The 23,606-nt window shown below is 45.0% G+C and overlaps 1 protein-coding gene across 1 annotated transcript in view; it reads right to left on the minus strand.

Annotated features, from left to right (window-relative positions):
• LOC124556037 (E3 ubiquitin-protein ligase Rnf220-like) overlaps window positions 1-23,606 on the minus strand; it is a 678,682-nt gene that overhangs the window by 34,453 nt on the left and 620,623 nt on the right. The gene's annotated exons all lie outside the window — the stretch shown is intronic.

Raw genomic sequence — 23,606 nt, forward strand, 5'->3', positions numbered from 1 at the left:
GTACCTCACTAACGATGCTGCTTCCGGATCCGAGATGGAGCGTGGTTTCGACGTGATACTGATTTACGGGGACGTCGAATACCTGAAAACATCTACATTGCCGTAGCTTTAAGCAATAGCCTACATGGACATGAACTGCAATACAAGCAGTACATGGTTCATAAGGTCCATAAATTCAGGGTGCCAATCGTTTTCAAAACAGCAACAAGTCTCATGGTAAGCAAATCCGCCACAGTTGTAAAATACATTTTCCGGCCGAAGTTTTACACGTCAGAAGTCGCTATACACTACCACAGTTTCATCACGTGTATCTGAAATCTCAAGTGAAATAACAGTTGCAACCTATTCCATTAGACAATAAGGAAATTTTTAAAAAATAACGATTAACATTTAGAAAATAAAAAATCGGACGAAATGATTAAAAATAACCTATCTAGCAAAAGTAGGACGTCATGTCTATGCCGGAGCAACTAGTAGCCAAACATCTATAGTACGTGGAACGTCAAGTAACATTCCAAACTGTGGCTGCCAAGAACCCCAACAAAATCGCGGCATGGGAAAATGCCTCTTGTCCCAGAATTACTACCATGAATGCATGCAGTCTATAAAAAGAAAGCCACCATAGCACATTAGAAGGAAGTCACGCGCTACACTAAAGTTGGAGTTCTTTGCAGCTGTAACTAGCGTAAGAACATGTGAAGAACAGGGCCCCACGTCAGGGAGAAATGACACAGTGCTATATACAGAATCTTTTGGTCCTTTGTCACATTGTGAATCCGAAACCAACAAAACCTCGCACTTGATAAAGAAATCACAGAAGACATGTTCGAAGGTGTTCTAATAAATGATGTGGCAAAACAGAGGAATCCATCATCAAGTTATGCCAACACATTGAGGAAATGCAATAGAAAAAGAGTTGGTCGACAGACGTATACCAGAAACCTGAATATGGTCCCCACGGCAGCTGTGGAACATCACTATGACCTCACCACTCTCATCCGCCAGGTAGCAAGAGAAGAGATTTATCATTTTGTGGCAGCCATAACTGTCTGAGCGAGTAAGCAAGAGACAGCAGCCGTGGATGTTGACCCCCTACGTCAGGAGGTAATAGAGAAAGTTGAAGATGATGTTTATCAATCTTTAGCACCAGTTACCGCCAGCAGCCGTATGTGCCAGGAAGAATGGCTCGGCCGACTCGGACTTGTCTAACGACAACCCAAAGCCCGAACAACGCAGGTGGAACCAACTCTTCCGCCAACTGTAATGTCCCACAGAAGACAAACATTTGAAGGACATACGACAACATACCAGTGTATTCACACCGTGGACATCTTGGACACTTTGAACATAACTGCAGAGATAAAAAGGCGAGTTTGCGAGGACTACTACGCCACCAGACGTCAACCATGACACTAATCCAACTCTCGCCAGTCATCTGAAAATAATCATAGTCAACCGGTGGGCAGAAGTGTATCGTCGTACCCTGGATGAGGTCACTCCCCGGCATGTCGTAACTGTTCCCTGCCGTCGGAGAGAGAGAAGCACCGGCCAAATGGTGACCACTCATAACGGTAAGGACGCTACTAATGAAATCTTCCATGGACGACAGTCACCACAATGTCATAAAATCTCACTGACGTCATAATCAATGGCCAACTTGTACGGGCAATAGACGAATCAGGAGCTTCTTTTTCTGTAACGTCGAATTCTTATCACTACCAACTAAAGAAGACTATTTTCTGTGAAACTGAAGTGTTGTGCCGAAGGTCGCAAATTGGAAATCCGTCCTCCGACAGTAACATGTATTGCAAGAATAACTATCAAAAACATAGCACTGCCATTCGAACCAACTGGTTTGACAGAATGTAGTCATCATGTTATTCTTGGATGAGACTTCTTGCAGGCATCACAAGCAGTCATAGACTGTGAAAGGTCAGAGCTCCAGACTGATGAAGTTATTTCAATGAACGCACAAGATTGCTCTAAGTACTAGTTTGCCACTGAAGATATTTGGGAGGTGGCATGAGCCCCCTCTCATATTTCTATCTTACTCTGAGTAATTCGATTTTCCTCTCTAATTGCATGCGGTGAAAAGTCGCTATTCCTTCACACGCGGACTTCCCATGCAACGTCTCTCGTCACCCGGGTGGTCCGGTGACAGGCGGGGCTCTGCTGATCTTGAAAGGGTTAAGCCGATGGGTGTGAGGGAGTCAAGTGGATGCTTTCCAGACGCCGACATTGTCATAAGAGCGGGGACGACACGCCCAGAGGGGCCTGACGGAGCGGCTGGGCTAGAGATTCCGTTACTTCACAGAAACTTTGTGAAAACACTTTCTGGCAGGCTACCAGCGAGGCGTGGGAATGACTTGGGTTCCCAGGCAGTCTTGGCGGGCAAACTCCCGCGTTTTTTGCAAAATCATAACGGTGATTGGCTTGCCCAGGGAATAGCTCCGTGAGGTAGCAAAATCGGCGCAGAAATTGACGCCAAGTATCTCCATTGGTGGAATAGTACTGCGCCGGCAATAGAGGGGAATTTTCCGCCGGTTTTCGAATTGCTGATTGGAACGTTTAACCACGACCACTTTCATGGGGGCGGGAATGTTCTGTGTTTGGCTTGTACAGGTGCTCTTGAGAGGAGTCGGCTCTCGCCTTTCGGTCAGAGTAGGTTACAAGACTGAGCTCTCACTGCTCTGGACAGCCTGCCTTCCGTTGGCTGTCTAATATACTTTCATTTAATTGTAACTGTTTGAAGAAGTTGCTGAAGTTTCGACTTCAACGTAACTTTCCGAGTACAGTTGGCAATTGAGCGTTCCGCGTACAGGTGGCCTATGTTGTCCGTCTTAAGCAGTTTTGGCTAAAGTTGACTGTACCGGAGTTAACTGTGTGACTTCTCTCGTTAAAATCACTCACTGTACTGTCAGTGACTGTGTAGCGAGCCTTCTTCATCTCCCTCAGAGGCGTATTTGTGTTGCTAGGAAGTCTTTAGTCTGGAACAACCAGACCAGGATAATTTGTTTCGGGCTATACTCACGACATTATCATCACCACGACGGGACGTCGAAGCAACCAGCCATTGCCTCCGGTATGCCAGATCGTGTCCTTGTAGTTAAGAAGACAGCTTGGTAATGTATGTCCGCAGCACCGGCAAATCAAGGAATTTTGCTAGGTGATAATCACAGCTCAGCAGAGCGCGCCTGTTCGTCTTTTCTAACTTTGTTCTTTCTTGGGTGTTCATTGTCTGAGTTATCACAACTTTAGCAGCAAGTAATGTTGGGTTGGCTGGGTGTTTCTCTTAAGATTTGAGTTGCAAGGAATTGGCTCCACAGACCACTTGGTCATAAATGTCACAGTCTAATTTATGGACAACTTCACCTTCACAGCATTTAATTGAGTATCCAGTTTGATGTATTGTAAAAGTTTCATGTGTTTTGTTTATTATTTTGAGTTTAGTCATAATTCATCAAATTGTTATTTTGGACAGAACTTTCATTCTTTTAATCGGTAGAGCAAGCCTTTCATTTCTCACTACATTAATGAAACTTTCCTTAATTTCTATCCAATTAAATTATTGCAGGTGCCAAACTCTTTTCTACTCCACTTGCAGGGTCGATTACAGTCAGTTCGCGTTTCTTCTTAATCCATGTGCAACAGCAAAAGTCAGAGATTTGAGAAGAATTTAGTTTTAAAATTAACTTGACTAGAAGAAGGGATCGGTTGGTAGGACATGTTCTGAGGCATCAAGGGATCACCAATTTAGCACTGGAGGGCAGCGTGGAGGGTAAAAATCGTAGAGGGAGACCAAGAGATGAATACACTAAGCAGATTCAAAAGGATGTAGGCTGCAGTAGGTACCGGGAGGTGAAGAAGCTTGCACAGGATAGAGTAGCATGGAGAGCTGCATCAAACCAGTGTCAGGACTGAAGACCACAACAACAACAACAACAACAACACTGCTAGCCCCGGCACCTCGCATATTATTAACCTGCCATGATCAACGAGACGAATTTCAGCAGTCAATCAAAATCCTCAGTTAAACCATGAAGCTTTCGTCAAATGCAAAAAGCTACTGAGGCTCACAAAACAAATCTAAATGCAATCTATGACCATAAGCTTTTTAGGTGGTCAAGGAGAACTCTGAATCACTAACTGTCACAAGCAGCTACAACTCATCCCTAAAGGTACAGGGAGACAATTATTGAACTATGTGAAATAAAATCGTCATAACTTCTGAACGGTTGGCGTCAGGACGTTCAAACTGAGCGGTTGGCCACGGGACATGATGGGAATTACCACATGTAAGTAAGTATGTTTTGGTTTAGCGATGAAGCCCACTTTCATTTGGATGGATTCGTTAATAAGGAAAACTGGGAATGTGGGGGACTGAGAATACGCATCTCGTGATCGAAAAGTCTCTTCACCCTCAACGGGTGACTGTGTGGTGTGCAATGTCCAGCCACGGAATAACTGGTGCGATATTCTTTGATGGCATGTTGACCACTGAATGGTACGTGAAGGTTTTGGAAGATGATTTCATCCCCATTACCCATCGATTTCGACAAGATGTGGTTCATGCAAGACAGAACTCGACCCCATCGAAGTAGGAGATGTTTGATGTCCTGGTGGAGCACTTTGGGTACCGCATTCTGGCTCTGTGGTACCCAGAGGTCACTGGCATGGGCCTCGGTTGGCCGCCATATTCTCCAGATCAGAACACATGCGACTCCTTTTTGGTGGGGCTATATTAAAGACAAGGTGTACAGCAATAACCTGACACTTCAGCGAATCATGCAGAATTTCGCTATTTGACTGCGCCACCTCATAGCCAATGATGACAGGCATATCGAATATGTCATAAGCTAAATCCCAATATCTGTAGTGACGTTTACATGTTGAATAAAGTGTGTGCACGCCATGGTATGTAACTAATTAACGCTTTTTTCATTTAGTTAAAAAATTGTCACCCTTTAAGTGCCTACGGACAGCCAAACCACCTTTGCATCTTTGTGACATCAAAGAATCGTACTCTGCTGCCACTACAGACAGCAGGGGAAGAAGCTACTATCGCCATGCCCATAGGGTCTGGCCTGACCGAGGAACAACACTGGCAAGTGTTAACCGCTCTGTGCCAATTTTTGGATGCTTTCTAATCTGAAGTGTAGAAAACACAAACCAAGTGGCCTATGGTAAAACACTGTATCGACAGTGGGTATCCTCCACCAACTATCCAGCACAATTACAGCGTGTTGCTGGCTGAACGATGGATAATCTGGATGGAATTGGAAAAGTTTTTGCACGATGACATTATTGAGACTTCACAGTCCTTTGTAATCTCCTATGGTCCTAGTAAAGAATAATGTTGGGGCATGACGCTTCTTCATTCACTATCAATGACAAAACAAAATCACAAAAATTTATCTACTGACTGTCACACACTGACGACATCATAGACTGTCTGAAACGAGAAAAGTATTTCTCAACTATGGACAGTCTATTGGCAAACCGAAACTGAAGATGCTGAATGGTAAATAGACTGCCTTGATAACACATGACACCCTCTATGAGTTCAAAGTGTTGCCATTTGGTCAGTGTAACACTCCAGCCATTTTGGAGAATACGATGGAAAACCTGCTTTGAAACTCTAAATGAATGGCGTGTCTTTGCTGTCTGGATGACATGGTCGTTTTCTCGGTCTTCTGAAGAACATATAGGCAGCCTGACGACCATGTTGAATAGTATTCAGACTGCAAACCTCTGTCTAAATCTGAGAAAGTGCCTTTTCGCCAACCAAGAAATGCAAATCACGTGGTACCTAGTGAATGGTGATGGATTCTGTCCCTATCCTGGGAAAATATGAACTGTCACAGATGACAGAACTCCTCAGCATATTTGAGATGCGAAAAGTGTACTCTCAATGTGCCCATACTACCATCAATTCATTACAGACTTCTGTACCATGGCACATCCCTTGCAAGTACTACTGCTGCAAGACGCAGTATGTGCCTGAAATGAGGTGTAATGAGGCGCTATCATCTTTTCCAATCCTATCACTGTATGACATGAATGCTGAGAAGGAACTTCCCACCACCGCTGGTGGTTGTGGTGTAGGTGCAGATTTACTGCAAATCCCGGAGTACTTATCAAGTCTGAGACCAACTACTCTACAATTGAGAAAGAGTGCTTTGCAGTTTTCTGGGTCATCAACAACTTCCAATGGTATTTATTTGGCAAACCATCCACTGACGTGATGGGCCACAATTTTCTGCTCTGCCTGAATGGCCTGAAGTATCTGTCAGGTTGACTGGTGAGATGGGCACTGAGGATTCCGGAATACGATGTTGCAGTGGGATACAAACGCAGTCGCAAACACAAGTATGCTGACTGCATTTAATCGAATCCTTTGGCAGAACAAGGCAGCGTTGGTGAAATCTCAGTCATGGCTGCACAAAGTGACATTGCCACTAAACAGAGGGAATAAGCAGCACTAATGAAAAATATAGAAGCCTTGAGGAAGTCTGAACTGACCAAAGGAGAATTCAAATTAATAAACGAAACAGTGTATAAGAAAACTATGATCCAATGGGCAGAAACTGCTCCTCATCATTCCAGCTAATCTACAGCCAGTTTTCATGAAATATTTCCATGACACTCCTATTTCTAGGCAAGTTGGATTCAAGTAGACGCTACACAGAATCAAAAGCATGTATCAATGGCTAGTTCTCTACCAGTGTGTTAAGACATTATGAAAGCCACTGTAAGGAATACCAGCTATGGAATCACGTACCACTATTACCACCATGGCGGTTGGTACCAACATACATGTAGCAGCACCATACCACTGAATTGGGTTCGATCTCATGGGGAGGTTCCTGAAGTCGACAAACGGAATTCGATGGATAATACTCAGTACTGACTACCTCTTCCACTCACCAAAGCTGTGCCAACTGTTGAAGCTCCTGAAATTGTAAATTTCCTTATAGAAGACACCATTTTGAAGCATGGATCTGTTCTCTGAATGCAGAAACAGTCGAGACTTGTGACAGAAGTAATTTCACGGGGCAACATCATCCACAGGATGTCAAAATTTCCACCCAACGACGGACTGCCTCACAGAATACTTTGATATTCGATGCACGCTTCTGTCGAACAGGGAGATCTGGATACAACACAGTGAAGCAGGACTCTATGGGCTTTACACTGTTTTTTCTGCTCCAAGGTCATGAGACCAAATCGACAGTGGATACATTGGTCTCCTTTCAACGAGATGATACTTAGGTAGACTATATGGAAACATCTCACCACCAAACTCTAGAAATAAGACAGTTGGTTCGAATTCGGACGCTAGACGCATAGGAGAAAGGCCGAGAGAGCTATGAAGCCACGTACTGGTCAGTGACAAAAAAGCCCAAAAGATTTGGAATGGGTTTTTACACCCGCACGGAAAGGGAGTCTATCGGAAAAGTTACTAAAGCGCTAGTTTAGGCCATATCACATCCTCCGTCGGTTATCGAAGGTCATATGTTAAGTCAACGATTAAGACTCTTAATCAAGAAGACAGAAGTGCACAGACGTCATCCACGTCCTCCATATGGATACCTACTACAGTGCTGAAGCGTAAATTGACGGTGATGGCTCCATGTTATAGGGAACTGAATGACTACACAACCTCTCTTGCAACTCTGTCCCTGTGTAATATGCGTTATTCTCAAAGGCAGTTAAGCAATAGAAGGGGCGAAGAAAAGATGCGCGAAATAAGACACAAATATTCTTAACAACAGTCTGCTACAGGATCCTTGACCACTTTCTAAGCTCAAATCTTGTAAGTTACCTAAATAGACAAAAGCTTCCGTCTGTAAATGGGCATAGGTTTAGCTTCTGGGAAATGAATGTCGTCCTTTTTACACACGATATCCTACCTACCATAAACGGAAGTTGATAGGCACGTGCTACATTCCGACATTTCTGGAAAGTGTTCTGTCACTAGATTTCTGGAAAGTGTTCAGCACTGTATCGTACAGTAAACCAATAACAAAGGCCCGAACATATTGAGTAGGTTCTTTAAGTAGGTGACTGGCAAAAGCTCTTTTCAAAAAAAAAACAAAAAAAAAAAAACAGTAAGTTGTCCTGAACAGCGAGTGTTAATCAGGGATAAAAGTAATTTCATGAGTGCCACAGTGCCTCAGGAAGTGTGATAGCATTACTCCTGTTCTCCACGCACACACATGATCTGTGATCTGTCGGATAGCGGGGAGGGTGGGGGCGGGGGGGGGGGGGGGGCAGCAAGGCCGCTGTTTGCTGGAAATGCTGTTGTTCCCAGGAAGCGTTGTCAGTGAGGGAGTCTGCGAGGATTCAGGATGACTTGGACATAATTTCTATTTGGTGTAATGTCAGATTGCAGTATTAATGGCATGAAGCTTGACCCAATTCTGTTGATTAAAAATCTGGACGTAAAGTTGAGAAACGACATGAAATGGAATGAAAACAAAAGGTTATTTGTAAGGAATGCGAACGGCTTACTGCTGTTTACTGGGAGAGTTCTAGGAAAGTTAAGCGCAACTGCACTGCCTGACAAAAGAAGTGAAGCACCCAGAAGACGTGGTCGGATGTCAGTGTAACTTTGTTCACTTGTACATGTACACACCATCGGCGGGATTACACGATTACAGTTGCAATTTTCTCTGTCAGGTAGAATGGCCACCAGAATGCATTATTGTTGTTTGTGTTCGTGTTACTACTACGTGTGGTAGGGTATATAGGAGACGTTAACAGCGCCAGATGTTGAGTGAGCACTGTGACGGACACGTAGATACTGTGTACACATGTGAGACAGCGTTATCAGCACGTCAGAATTTGAAAGGGACCTAGTTGTGGGTCTCCATTTGTCCAGGTGGTCCCATTTGTCCAGGTGGTCGAACCACCCAAATCCAGATTTTTTACGTAGTTTGGATTGACTGTGGGCTGATCCTCAACTGCATGGGAACGTGACATCACGCATACTTATCATAAAGGTCCCGGTCGACCATGACTGTCCACCACAAGGGAAGATAGCCGTCTTGTGCACCAAGCACGTCATAGCCCTTCACATCTGTGGCTGCCATCTGAGAACAAATAATAATGGACTACGTGCAACATACTGTGTCATGCCACATCACTGGTCGGAGACTAGCAGCAGCCGGATTAGGGAATTACTGTTACTCGTGCACATTGCCATTGACACTACAATACAAACTGCAGCGTTTGAAGTCTTTACGTAACCAGTAATGATGGTCTTCTGATGAATGGCGTCACACTGTGTTTAGCGATGGGTCGTGGTTCTTCACCACCCCAGATGCCCATCGTCGGCGAGTATGGCGGCGACCGCATTCTTCCAATGTATGGTGTTACTCCGGGTGTAATGGTACGGGAAACCATCGGGAATAATCTCAGGTCACAGCTGGTAGTTCAAATGGCTCTGAGCATTATGGGACTTAACATCTGAGGTCATCAGTCCCCTAGGACTTAGAACTACTTAAACCTAACTAACCTAAGGACATCACACACATCCATGCCCGAGGCGGGATTCGAACCTGCGACCGTAGCAGTCACGCGGTCCCAAGCGCCTAGAGCCGCTCGGCCACCCGGCCGGCTACAGCTGGTAGTAATTGAGGCAACTCTGAAGCACTAAACTATGTCATGGACATCCTGCGCCCTCATGTTCTATCACGCGAGAGTATCGTGATGCCATTTTTCAACACGAGAATGCTCGTCTAGACATGGCACACGTCTGTATGAACTGTCTGCGTGATAATGACGTACATCTGACGCCAGCAAGATACCCAGATCTGTCCCTGATGGAACATGTGTGAGAGCAGCTCGGGTGTCGGTCTCACCCAGTGTCAGTATACAATACATCAAGCACCAATTACAAGAGTTATGCGTCAGCCTAACTCAGGAGACGATACAATGGCTCTGTGATACCATTCCTAACCGAATCATTGCATGCATCTGGGCAAGAGGCTGTGCAATTTCATACTCATACATGGGTTGATACTATCGAGTTCTTCATAAATTTCAATTTATTTTGTAATCACTGAAATATCATTACCAACCCTCTCAAGCAGTTAAGTTTCATTTAAGTTCCTTCTCGCCTTCTAGGTGCCTCACCTTTTTTAGGCCATGTATAAAGGAGATCAGGTACAGAGCACTTATATAATCCACCCTGCAGTTTGTTTGGAGTGTTTGGAATACCTCCAGGTCGTATTAAAGAAAGGCATCGAAGATATTCAGAGAACTGCTGCTAAATATGTTACTGACCAGTCCGATGAGTATGAGGGTGTGTTTAGAAAATGCCACGTGTGCCTAGATGGCAATCCTTGGTGAGAAGAACACCATCGTTTCGTGAAGAGCTTTTGGGAGAATTTAAAGAATGCACAGCCTATTGAACGATTCTACTGCTTCCACTACTCGTCTCATGTAAAGACTAAAAAGGTAGATTTGGCTGCGCTCATATGCAAGCAGTTATTTTCCCTTGCTCGATTTGAGAGTGGAACGGTAAAAGGGATGACAAGCAATTGTAAACAGTGCCCTCTACCATGTAATGTGTTGTATCCCTCCTACAAGACAGCAACCTGAAAGCCTGCAACACACTTGCTTCCGCGGGTGGCCACACTTCAGACATCGTCTGTCGCAACACGAACAAGCGGCTGCAAGCTAAACTCTGATCCGCGCTCGTGTCGCATATTGGTAAATGCTTCACACGACGACGACGACGACGACGACGACGACGACAACAACAACAACAACATGTTGATTTGTTGTCCACGGAGTCCGCCATACCATGTGCTCACGAGCAGCTCCCTACGCGACACTATTTAGGCCGGTGCTCAACCACCAATTGGCACTTTGGTTGCAGCTATCAAATCTGTCGGTCCTTCGAGTTCTCTGGTCCAGGCAACAGCTGCATCCGCAGCCCACAAGTAAGAGCTCTCTCTAGCAAACCACCATCGGATAGTCGCCATGTAGTGTTTAACATCTGATCTCTAACGAGCTTAGGGCAATAACTTTAGTTCTTCACACTTAAGCCTTAAATCAACTAACTACGGATTGTGCTATTAACTACCGAACTTTTCAAGTGGGCATGGACTTGAAACTTTTTGTTATTCATTTTGGTCTTCGTACTTTCTTACCTCGTTGGTACTTGAAGTACCAACCAAATTTCCATTTGTAAATAACGTACTCCAAGTAGGAGCTTTTTTATATATACTTATTAATAACTGCCGGCCGAAGTGGCCGAGCGGTTCTAGGCGCTACAGTCTAGAACCGCGGGACCGCTACGGTCGCAGGTTCGAATCCTGCCTCGGGCATGGATGTGTGTGATGTCCTTAGGTTAGTTAGGTTTAAGTAGTTCTAAGTTCTAGGGGACTGATGACTTCAGAAGTTAAGTCCCATAGTGCTCAGAGCCATTTGAACCATTTTATTAATAACTTGTTCTAAATTGGTTACTTGCGCAGTGTTCTCGTTATGCCTCTACCTGCAAAGGCACATCATTCATTGGCGAGGAGAGTAAAAAATTTTTGAGTTTTCGTCCCACCATTTGGCGATGAGTACACGTTTTCACCTGTTCCAGTGCCACCTCTCCAAGTTTCGTATCGTAGTTGGCGAAAGGATTTTTTTCTGGCCTCAGGGCCTCCACTGGCTCCAGAACCACCTCCAAGTTTAGCCTCAGGGCATTTACGACGACATATTTTGTTCTGAACTCCGTTTTTCATCCATCCCACGTAGTCAATGTTTTCTTTTGTTTTTAAGGCTCAACATTCTCGTCCCACCGTTGGTAACGCCTTCACTAGCTTTTTGCCACCATTGTCGACAGTTCCCACGTTCTGCCCCATCATTTGGCGATAGGCGTCAAGATTCGTATCAGATCCAGTGCCACCATTCAGAGTTTCGTCCCGTCAACGGGCGACGACGCAGAAGTTTTTCACTGGCTTCAGCACCCCCATTCAATGTTTCGTACTACGCATTGGCGAGCAGACTGTTTGTCCTCGATATAGAAGCGACTTTCCAAATCTTATGTATCTCTCTTGTACAGACGCAGAGACGCATTTTGGAGACGCTGCCAGCGTCAACATGACACCAGCGACATACAGCTGCTGTCTCCGACGCACTTCCAAAGTTGACCAGCTCCGGACGGAATCGCGGCAGCTTTCTGCTTCTAGCACAGCACCAAAATCCTCTGTCCATTACAGCGTCGTCACAACAGCGGAGATACCCAGCCGCCATCCCCGATGCACCTCCAGGGACAACCACCTACAAACAGGACATTCTGCTGCCCCTCCTTGAGATACAGTACCAAAACCTTCTATCCAATACTGCCTGATGCATGGACCTCAGGGAGACTGCAACCAGCGAGCCTTCATGGTCGCGCCTTTTCCCTTTGCGTGGCCCAGCCCAAGCCTAATCCATGAACACAATTTCGGATCGTTTTTTCTGTACCTCACCCACATACGTGTTTTATGAATATCTTTTCTGGGCTTGATTCTCTGGTGCTCCTGCACCCACCTATGCCCTTCAGGTACAGTCATCTTACATCTCATCTTCTCTTGCAGTCATCCACGCTCTCCAAGCACAATACCTATACTTCTCAGGTGCTTCTGCACTCACATATACCCTCCAGGCACAGCTGTGGTATCTTCCTGGCACTCTCACACTCACATCTGCCCTCCATGTGCACCACTCCCACATTCCTTCCTTGGGGCTCTTGCACCCCTACCAGCCATCCGCATGCAGAGTACCTCTTACTATGTTTGCTATCCTTGAAGATTCACTCCAGACTATATGCTCCTTGTCAACTGCCAATCTTACCAGCCACTCCATGTCTGCCAATTCCAGTCTCACGGTGGGCATCCGCTGGACATGTCTAACGCCACTTCCTCTGGATCAACACCATGATGGTTCTTTGCCCATCCCCCAATGACGCCGAAACAGTTTTCCTGGGGAGGAAGGAGGCCAGATTTTCACTCCTCACGCAGACGACTTTTCCGTCTGTCCCATGGGGGAAGGGGTACTGTTGTATTCCTCTTACAACGAAGCAACCTACAGCCCAGCAACACACTCATATCTCACAGCTGGCCATGCTTCAGGTATCACCTCCCGCACCAGACAAAAGAATCTGCAAGTCTAACACAGTGATCCGTTTCACACGTTGATAAATGTTCCGGACGAAAACAACAACATGCCACGCTGATTTGTCGTCCATGGAGTCTCTGGCATCCGCCACGAGAGGCACCAAGTCTGCTGTAACTATTTTCCTATACCATATCAGATGCGTGCCAGCAGTGCGCCACGACAGTATTTAGGCCAGCGCTCAACCAATTTGGTCCCACCTATCGAAACCGTCATTCCTTCGAGTTCTCTGGGTCAGGCGCCGGCTGTATCTATAGCCTGTCAGTCGGTGCTCTCGCTAGGCGCCATCATCGGACAGTCGCTGTGGGGTGTTCATCTTTTAATCTCTATCGATCATGGGGCAGCAACATTTCTTCTTTCAACTTTGGCCTCACGCCAACTAAGTAAAGATTGCATTATTAACCTCAAAATATACCAATAAATCTTGGACTTGCACCTTTTTGTATCTCATTCTGGTCTTCATATTTGATTTGCTTGTTGGGACTCAAAAGTACCAAACAAGTGTTCATCTGTCAACAACTTACTCTTAGAAGGTGCTTTTGTTTATGTACTTCATTAATAAACTTGTTCTATAAACTGTTTACCTGGGCAGTGTTCTCTTTGTGCCACCACTGGTGCAAGATACATCACAATGTATGGTGGCTTGTGAAGTAGGTATGTGTGTAGTTATGTATGTACTGGGGATAGACAAAATAATGTTAGCAGGGGTAGTAGTGGGATGGTTGTGTTTGACGGTCAACAACGCACGTAAGGCACGTGTCAAAAAAATGGCTCAAATGGCTCTGAGCCCTATGGGACTTAACATCTGAGGTCATCAGTCCCCTAGAACTTAGAACTACTTAAACGCAACTAACCTAAGGACATCACATACATCCATGCCCGAGGCAGGATTCGAACCTGCGACCGTAGCGATAACGCGATTCCAGAGTGAAGCGCCTAGAACCGCTCGGCCACAACTGCGGGCTAAGGCACGTGTCGCGCTGGACTGTGCGTATTCATTACGGACTACGTATCAGTGCAAGTTGTTTACGAGTAGTTCACACTTCGTATTTGCATACAGAGGCCGAGGTTGACGTGCAGTGAAAGACATAACAGAGTTCCAAATCAAAACTAAATGACAGAGATCGTCGTACGCTAACACGAATTGTGTCAAAACAACATAAAATTACAGCGACTAAAGTGACTGCAGAGTACAGTAGCCATCTTCGAAACCCCGTATCTATCGACACTGTCCGCCGAGAACTCCATAAAGCGAATAATCGTGGATGAGCTGCTCTACCGAAAACATTAGTGTCGACAACCAACGCAAAGGAGCGTAAAACAGTGTCAGGAGCAAAATGCTGGGCGGCTGATCACTGGAAACACGTCATGTGGTCCGACGAGCGAACGTTTTCGTTATTTCCAACATAGCGACGGGTTTACGTCTGGAGAACGCCAAAAGAAGCATACAATCCTGACTGATTGAATCCAACGGTTAAGCATGGAGGTGGAAGTGTGATGATGTGGGCAGCAATGTGATGTATTGTGGTGGTCCCATTATTACTCTCAAAAGATGTGTTACAGTCAATGATTATGTGAACATTTTAGGTGATCAGGTGCACCGCATGATTCAAATGATGTTCCTCAACAATGATGCCGTATTTCAGGACGTTAATGCACGCATTCAAGCAGCCAGGACAGTACAATAAGGGTATGAGGAGCATGCAACTGAACTGCAGCGTCTTCCCTGGTCAGGACAGTCCCAGGACTTAAACATCATCGAACCCTTTTGGACGGTATCGGAGCGCAGACTCTGGATCAGATTTCCGCCTCCCTCGTCACCGCAGGAGTTAGAAGGGGTTCTGATCGAAGAATGGCATCACATTCCACTAGAGACTATGCAATCATTATATTCCAAGAAGAATCGCAGCTGTATTACGGACAAATGGGGTACAAACCCTTATTAATAAATCATTCCCAAGTAAGTACAGGTGTCCACATTTTTTTGCCTATCCCTTGTATGTATGCAGATGAAGATGTAAACATTGACTTCGATTCTATAATGGTTTAAAAGACTACGCACTGCGTATCAAGCGTCATTACAGAATATTCTTGGTCTCACACGTTAGTAACCTCGACTTTCTCGAGAGGATCATTCCTTATGTTTTAAGCAATTCGTGGATATCTTCAAGAAAAATTCAGATTTTTGCTTGAAGTTGTCAAGAGACAGAAATGTTGTTAAGGCCGACTCTATCCGATGACAATGCTTCTTGTCTCCTCCGGTTTCTAACATCTCTATAATGACTTGGTTAACAGAGTTTCGCAGAATTTTTTCAGTTTTCAGAGCAGTTTGTAACACGACTGACATAAATGTATAAATAAATACACAAGAGAATTCCGATTCCTTTAATAAACAAATACTTTCTTATTTGGATTTGTTTCATGTGTTTCATTAAGGCTTGGCTAAATACGGAGTTTCCACCTTGAGACGTTGCCACATTCTATGCCAACTTTTAAGATAACCTCTCAAAGGAGGTATAATTCATAACTGTATTGTAAGTACATTTTTCTTGCAACACTTTGCTTACAGCTCAGCCATAAGTTACAGATTTATTACAGCTGCAGTTATATTCAGAATATTTCGTTTTTTATATGCGTAACTGACACCAAAGTGTTACATTTCTTTTTCTTTCTTGTCGACATTGTGACTCGCAACACGATCATATAAGAAAAGAACAGCCCTGACACATCTTTTTTGTTTAATAACGTCCGCTGAATAAAGGACAATACAACGAATTTTAGTTCATTTCCCTTCGAAGAATGAGATCCTTCGATATTAAAAGTCATCCAATCCGTCTTACCGTCGGATTTGTCCCTGGAAAAAGCACACAGATTTCTGAAACGCACCAACTCATTTTTATAATACCCTCCTCACAACGCAATGCGCATTTACAGTTGAATAGTCGTCACTTCCAGCACCGATGAAATGAATAGATGCAGCATTTGTAACACAAACAAGTGAGAAATGGTGGAACGTAGAACATTTTCCTTCCTGTTTACAAGAAACTTGTTATCTTAACACATCGGGAATAAATTTCTTGTGGCAAATGTCTAGCTGGTTGTATACTTCTGCTCGGTATGCCTGGTGTGGCACTAATGGTGTGGTGTCACCGCCAGACACCACACTTGCTAGGTGGTAGCTTTAAATCGGCCGCGGTCTATTAGTATATGTCGGACCCGCGTGTCCCCACTGTCAGGGATCGCAGACCGAGCGCCACCACAAGGCAGGTCTCGAGATACGGACTAGCACTCGCCCCAGTTGTACGGACGACGTAGCTAGCGACGCACACTGACGAAGCCTCGCTCATTTGCAGAGCAGATAGTTAGAATAGCCTTCAGCTAAGTCAATGGCTACAACCTAGCAAGGCGCCACTAGTAGTTTATTGCCTGAATCTACAGAGTCTCACTTGTATCGTCAATAGCGATGTATTAAGGATGGATTAAAGTTAAGTATTCCAGAAGCTACGTACTTTTCTTTATAGCATTCATTACGTATCCTGTTACAGACCTATCTCTTGCCTGCGTGAACTAAACGCGTGCCTTTCGGCTATTCCGTGGCGTGGCTGTCTTGCTACGCCACAACAAATGACTTACTGCTAAGGTTGATGAAAGTCATCGTGTCACAGCTGCAGCATATGATAGGATGGGAAAAATTCTTCAAACCCTCTACCACATGTTGTTTTGCCTTTCCTAAAAGGTGAGTGTGGACGATGCCGAGTAAACATGCACCATGAAGCCTGCTTTGTTGCCGTAGAAAACTCGATCATATTTGGTACGGTTATTATCTCAGTTCTAAATAATTTGGGTAAATATATATGCTATGGTTACACGAGCAGACCGAGTTGCAGACGGCAGGAACACTGATTCGCTTTAGATATCCATATGTCCAGTAGGATAGTGATTTACATAGTAATTATGAAAACAAAGAGAAATTTAACACAGATTTAAATACCACCAAACATGAACGAAGTAGAAATAAATGCAAAGAAAGCAATACGACAAACGAATAATGAATCCTACATCAATATGACTACGAATAATAAAAAACAATTGATCTTACGCGCAGTTAGTCAACGGATCAAAATGGCCAATACAAAAGCTTGTTAATCATACTGACTTTAAATAATGATCGATAAGACAATAGTGCTTAACACTTGCTTCCGAAATCATTACGCTGAACATCACTGTATTAGGGTTCCGCTTTTCGGTCATCATACTGACGCTGAAACGCCAAATATTGAAATACTTAATAGCATTATCAAATATCAACTAAAATATCGTTGCGGGCGAATGTTCCTGATGGTACACCTGTTCAGCTCTATATAGATTACGCGAAATGACTAGGTTCTGTTCTCGTAGCAATTTAGCACAGGTAGCTGGAGCCAAGAAACGGTCCGTGCGAATGGATAAAAGCGCATTCTCGCTATCAGGAATGGCCATCGGACAGATGTGTGTAAATACAGGTCTACATTTCCGATGTCAGTCGCAAGTATAAGCGGCAATCAAATGAAAAAGAAACAGATGGAAAGAAGGTTAAATAAACTGTTTATTATTTCAAAAATAATTGATGTAACTATTAATTAATTCATTTATCTCACTGTGAGATAAGACGGTCAATACGTTCACGGAAAAATTTACGGTTGCCTGTAAAACCCAGGTGTCCAGCTATTCTTACGAAGCAAATCGACAGCCACGAACGACTTTCTTCAGTGTTCTATAAATATGTAACTCTCATGGGGAGAGATCGGGACTGCATGGAAGAAGAGTAACGGCTTCCCAGAGAAGATCCTGGAGAGTAGTCGAAACAATGTTTGCAGTATGTGGGCGGCTATTATCCTAAAACAGAACGATGCCGTCCGTTAATACACTACTGGCCATTAAAATTGCTACACCACGAAGATGGCGTGCTACAGACGCGAAATTTAACCGACAGGAAGAAGATGCTGTGATATGCAAATGATTAGCTTTCCAGAACATTCACACAAGGTTGACGTCGGTGGCAACACCTACAAAGTGCTGACACGAGGAAAGTTTCCAACCGATTTCTCATACACAAACAGCAGTTGACCGGCGTTGCCTGGTGAAACATCGTTGTGATGCCTCGGGTAAGGAGGAGAAATGCATACCATCACCTTTCCGACTTTGATAAAGGTCGGATTGTAGCCTATCGCGATTGCTGTTTATCGTATCGCGACATTGCTACTCACGTTGGTCGAGATCCAATGACTGTTAGCACAATATAGAATCGGTTGGTTCAGGAGGGTAATACGGAACGCCGTGCTGGATCCCAACGACCTCGTATCACTAGCAGTCCAGATGACAGGCATCTTATCCGCATGGCTGTAACGGATCGTGCAGCCACGCCTCGATTCCTGAGTCAACAGATGGGAACGTTTGCAAGACAACAACCATCTGCACGAACAGTTCGACGACGTTTGCGGCAGCATGGACTATCAGCTCGGAGACCATGGCTGTGGTTACCCTTGACGCTGCATCACAGACAGGAGCGCCTGCGATGGTGTACTCAACGACGAACCTGGGTGCACGAATGGCAAAACGTTATTTTTTCGGATGAATCCAGGTTCTGCTTACAGCATCATGATGGTGACATCTGTGTTTGGCGACATCGCGGTGAACGCACATTGGAAGCGTGTATTCGTCATCGCCATACTGGCGTATCACCCGGCGTGATGGTATGGGGCGCCATTGGTTACACGTCTCGGACACCTCTTGTTCGCATTGACAGCACTTTGAACAGTGGACGTTACATTTCAGATGTGTTACGACCTGTGGCTCTACCCTTCATTCGATCCCTGCGAAACCCTACATTTCAGCAGGATACTGCACGACCGCATCTTGCAGGTCCTGTATGGGCCTTTATGGATACAGAAAATGTTCGACTGCTGCCCTGGCCAGCACATTCTCCAGATCTCTCACCAACTGAAAACGTCTGGTCAATCGTGGGCGAGCAACTGGCTCGTCACAATACGCCAGTCACTACTCTTGATGAACTCTGGTATCGTGTTGAAGCTGCATGGACAGCTGTACCTGTACACGCCATCCAAGCTCTGTCTGACCCAGGCGTATCAAGGCCGTTATTACGGCCAGAGGTGGTTGTTCTGGGTACTGATTTCTATGCACCCAAATTGCGTGAAAATGTAATCACATGTCAGTTCTAGTATAATATATTTGTCCAATGAATACCCGTTTATCATCTGCATTTCTTCTTGGTGTAGCAATTTTAATGGCCAGTAGTGTATTCCTGGGCGTTTGGACTTGATGTCGCGCTTTAGTTTTTTCGAAGTGGCCACGTACCGCTGTTCGTTAATTGCGGCGCCGTGTTCCAGAAAGTCAATGAGCAGCGTGTTGCTGTAGTGAAAGAAAAATGTGCTAATGACTTTCCCGGGCTGGGGTGCATGGCTTTGGATTTTTCCCGTGGGGGCGAATGCATGTGCTTCCGTTGTTTGCTCTGACGCTTGCTCTGTAGCTCAAAACGATGACACCATGTTTCATCTCCCGCGATGATATGGGACAGAAAATAATATTTTTCATCGTGCTACCGTTCCAGGTGCTGCAGAAATGTCGCCATTCTGTTTACCTTCTGATCCTCCGGCACACAAGTGAACCTACTGGTCACAGACTTTCCGGAACTTCTGATTCTCTGTCATGATGGCGTGAGTGGTATCGTGACTGACGCCTAAAATGAGCCGTATGTCTTCCACCTTCCGCCCTGGGTCATTTCTGACGGCAGAATCCACTGCAGCAATGACATAGGGGGTAAAGACACGATGAGCCTGTCCTGGCCGACTGCTGTGTCTTTGAATGTCACCCGCCCTTCTCGAAATATGTAACATTTTGAAAATTCCTGGCAGATTAAAACTGTGTGCAGGATCGGGACTCAAACCTGGGATCTTTGCCTTTCGTGGGCACGTGCTCTATTGACTGAGCTACTGGAGCACGACTCACAACCCACCCTTACAGCTTTACTTCGACCTGGAACTCATCTCCCACTTTCCTGTGGCTAAGCGAAGTCTCCGCAACATCCTTTCTTCCAGTAGTGCTCGTCCAGCAAGATATCCAGGATAAGTTCTGTGAAGTTTGCACGGTACGAGGTGAGGTCCTGGGGGCAGTACAGCTGTGAGGGTGGGTCGTCAGCCGTACTTGGAAAGCTCAGTGGGTAAAATACTTCTCCGCGAAAGGCAGAAGTCACAGGTTCGAGTTCCGCACCGGTACACAGTTTTGATTTGCCACGAAGTTTCAAATCAGTGGACCATCCGCTGCAGAGTGAAAACACATTCTGGAAGTTACATGATTATGGCGTGCCTGGAGACTGAAAACCGGAAGGCGTTCGGCAAGGGTCGTACTCTCGCTTTGTGAGTAAAATACGACCTTATGAAGAACAGGACAAGCCTTCTTAGACTACAGATGGCCATACGATCCATCTACCTATGAACCAGAATTCAGTACATCGTCATTAACATGCAGAAATTGTGAGATGAGAAAGTAGCACGTACGTATATCAGAACAATTACTGCTCATAATGTTCTTTTCTATTAATACTACCTCATGTTAGCGTCACATGCTGACTAGCAATACTCAACCATCGATCGACCAAAGTTTTCAATACACATCTATCGAACGGGCAAGACTTTTCTAAGCTACCTTCTATGTGGATGAATTACATTTTCTTAGGATTCTTCGAGTTACTTGTCTTCGGTAACTACCTTCTACACTAGGGGTAGTTTTCTGTGGTAGTTCTATTTTAAATCGTTCCGGACGGAAACACCTTGATAATTTATAATCGTCATTAGTTCGAATGACCGATAACGGAAAGTGTAACAGACAATACTCGGTGTTTCCGTGTATTCAAGTACTAAACACTACATTTATTTGCGTTGAATATCAGCTGCCAGTCCTTATACGAAGCGTCGATCCTCTACAGGTCTTCCTGCATATCATTCCGTAAATACCCCACAGCCTCGTTGACGAACAGTGAGGGGAGGGAGGGAGGGAGGGTGCGTGCGTGCATTCGCACTCGCGCCGGCGACGTGGGTGCATGGTGCGTGCGTACACCAGCAAACCTCTGGGACGCCTGAAGTAGAGGAATGGTAGGGGTACACGATGTACTCCATCTCACAGTCGTAACTCATTTACAACAGTTGTGTGTAACTTCTGATGGCGTAACTGCTAATGCCTTACTAACTTCATACAGAACGGTGTGTTCTCATTTGGCACGCAAGTGTTGTATCCGCTTCTTCCTTGAGGATCGATACTTTCGAAATATGGAAAACGTAGCGTGCTATCATTTGTACATTAATTTTCTTCGACATTTCCCTCCGCTCATGTACCACTGTGCTGTCTTCTCCACAGACAGACAACTTTCTACATCGCCCCACATAAAACATGGGAGGCTAAACAAAAGAGAAACACGTGAAATAAAAGGCACATTTACATGAAAATGCAAAGAGCGTCTGTAAGAGTCAGTATTGGTCAGAGTAGTTGTAATGAGTACGTGTTGCGTTCATTTGATACACGTTACTGAAGTCCTTGGGAGTGAGAACGGCCGGGAGTTGAACGTCGTACGTACCTTTATTTTGCGGCTATGGAGCTTATGCCTTGAAGGGGGAAACATTTAATGGCAGTCTAGATAACGTGAAACACGTTTAACAACCCAGTGACAGGTAATTACACTGAAACGCCAAAGAAACCGGTATAGACATGCGTATGCAAATACAGAGATATGTAAACAGGCAGAATATGGCGCTGCGGTAGGCGTCAACAAGTGTCTGACACAGTTGTTAAATCGGTTACTGCTTCTATAATGGCAGGTTATCAAGATTTAAGTAAGTTTTAACAAGGTGTTATAGTCGGCGCACGAGCGATGAACTGGGAATTTTCCCGTACAACCACTTCACGAGCGTACAGTGAACATCAAGAATCCGGTAAAACATCAAATCTCCGACATCGCTGCGGCCGGAAAAAGATTCTGCAAGAACGGGACCAACGACGACCGAAGAGAATCGTTCAATGTGACAGAAGTGCAACTCTTCGCAAATTGTTGCAGATTTCAGTGCTGGGCCACCAACAACCATTCAACGAAACATCATCAATATGGGCTTTCGGAGCAGAAGACCCACACGTGTACCCTAGATGACTACACGACCGAAAGCTTTACGCCTCACCTGGGCCCGCCAAAACCGACATTGGACTGTTTATAATTGAAAACATGTTGCCTGGTTGAACGAGTCTCGTCGAGAATGGACGTGTACGGATATGGAGACAACGTCATGAATCTATGGACCGTGCATGTCAGCAGGGGATTGTTCAAGCTGGTGGAGGCTCTGGAATGCTGTGGGGCGTGTGCAGTTGGAGTGAAATGGACCCCTGATAAGTCTTGATACGACTCTGACAGGTGACACGTACGTAAGCATCCTATCTGATTACCTGCATATCATGAAAATTGTACATTCCGACGGAGTTGAGCAATTCCATAAGGACAATGTTACACCCCACACGTCCACAATTGCTACAGAGTGGCTCCAGGAACACTCTTCATAGTTTAAACACTTCCGCCGGCCACCAAACTCCCCAGACATGAACATTAGTTAGCATATCTGGGATGCCTTGCAACGCGCTGTTCAGAAGAGATCTCTACCCGCTCGTACTCTTACGGATTTATGGAATCCTGCAGGATTCATGATGTCAGTTCCCTCCAACACTATTTCAGACATTAGTCGAGTCCATGCCATGTCGTGTTGCGGCATTTCTGCGTACTCGCGCGTACCATACACGATATTATAAACGTGTAGCAGTTTCTTTGGCTCTTCAGTGTGTATTGGTTTTAATGCTCGAATACGTCCAACGAGGACACTCCCCGCCATGCTCGATACCTAGCATCAGCGTCGGGGTCATAGATTCCTCTGAAAATGTTTTCTGTAGCTTTAAGAGGATGTAAATTCCGCGACACACCAGTCGCATTCCATACACACAAAGACACTGGGTGCCACGCCAAATGTGATATTGCCAATCACGAGTGGTCCCGTGAAGAAGGGTAGTGTCTTGTTTTCAGACTTGCGTTTCATCTGACTCTCCCAATGGACAAGTTAAAGCTACCACTGTGTTCTCGTCTGAGGCGGCATCATGTTAGGTGCACATACAACATAGTATGGGAAGAGGCATTCCGCCTTATGCAAGACACCTTTTTTTTCTGTTTTGTCTCACCCAGACATGATTCAGCACATTATGTGCTATCTTCAGGGAGTTCTTTTTTATTTTTTAACTTACGTAATACTATTGGACATTTATTTTGGTGGCTATTCTGCTATACAAGCTGCAACTTCTCATGGTTTTGATATTGTGGTGCTTTCTCATATGTTTCTGGCGATGTGAATAGGCAGATTTCGTGGTCT

The sequence above is a fragment of the Schistocerca americana genome, chromosome X (genome assembly GCF_021461395.2).
Source record: "Schistocerca americana isolate TAMUIC-IGC-003095 chromosome X, iqSchAmer2.1, whole genome shotgun sequence".
NCBI classification, from domain to species: Eukaryota; Metazoa; Arthropoda; class Insecta; order Orthoptera; family Acrididae; genus Schistocerca; species Schistocerca americana.